This window comes from Saprolegnia parasitica, assembly GCF_000151545.1.
Source record: "Saprolegnia parasitica CBS 223.65 unplaced genomic scaffold supercont2.1, whole genome shotgun sequence".
NCBI lineage: Eukaryota > Oomycota > Saprolegniomycetes > Saprolegniales > Saprolegniaceae > Saprolegnia > Saprolegnia parasitica.
The window spans coordinates 177135-177851 of record NW_012156395.1 but is presented as its reverse complement, the minus strand read 5'-3'; positions in this window follow the sequence as shown (position 1 = coordinate 177851).

The window sequence follows — 717 nt, the reverse complement described above, 5'->3', positions numbered from 1 at the left end:
AAATACAAAAAAAAATAAAAATAATACAAAAAAAAAAAAAAAATAATTTACCAAAGAGTTTTTCCGGGTTATCCAAGGCATATTTGGGCGATTTGTTAGCGCTTTTTATATTTTGCAAACCTCCTTTCAAAAAGGCCCCAGTTGAAAATTTTTCCCCCCCCCCCCCCCTTTTTCCTACTCCCATCTCCATACAAATTCATGTTTTTGCTTCGCAAAATTTTTTTTGCCTGGTTTTTTTCCCGGGCCTTCCAACCCTTCCGGGGGACCCTTTTTTGCCCGGAAACCCAGAAGAAAGTTTTTAAAATTTTTTTTTTTGGGGGGTTTTTGGGGCTTTTTTTTGCCCCCCGCACAAAATTTTTTTTTTTTTTTGGGGGGCCCCCCCCCGAAAAAGCCCCCCCCCCATAAAAAAAAAAAAACCCTTTGGGGAAGGCTGTGGAATTATGCAAAAATGGAGAAAATGGTCTCGAGATGTCTTATTGTCCAACTATTTGCTTCACAATATGAGGATCTACGCGTGCTAAATTGTGCATATTTGTGACGCTAAATAACATTGAAATATAGTACTCTGACGCAAGATATCGTTGTTCTACGACTCTTCTGAGGATATCTTGGTGCAGCGTAGGATAAAAGGTAGTCCGATTGGTGAATATACCATAGCCTGCAGCTGCTTCATTATTAAAAATATTTTAGCAAAACTTCCGATTATTTGATATTTTA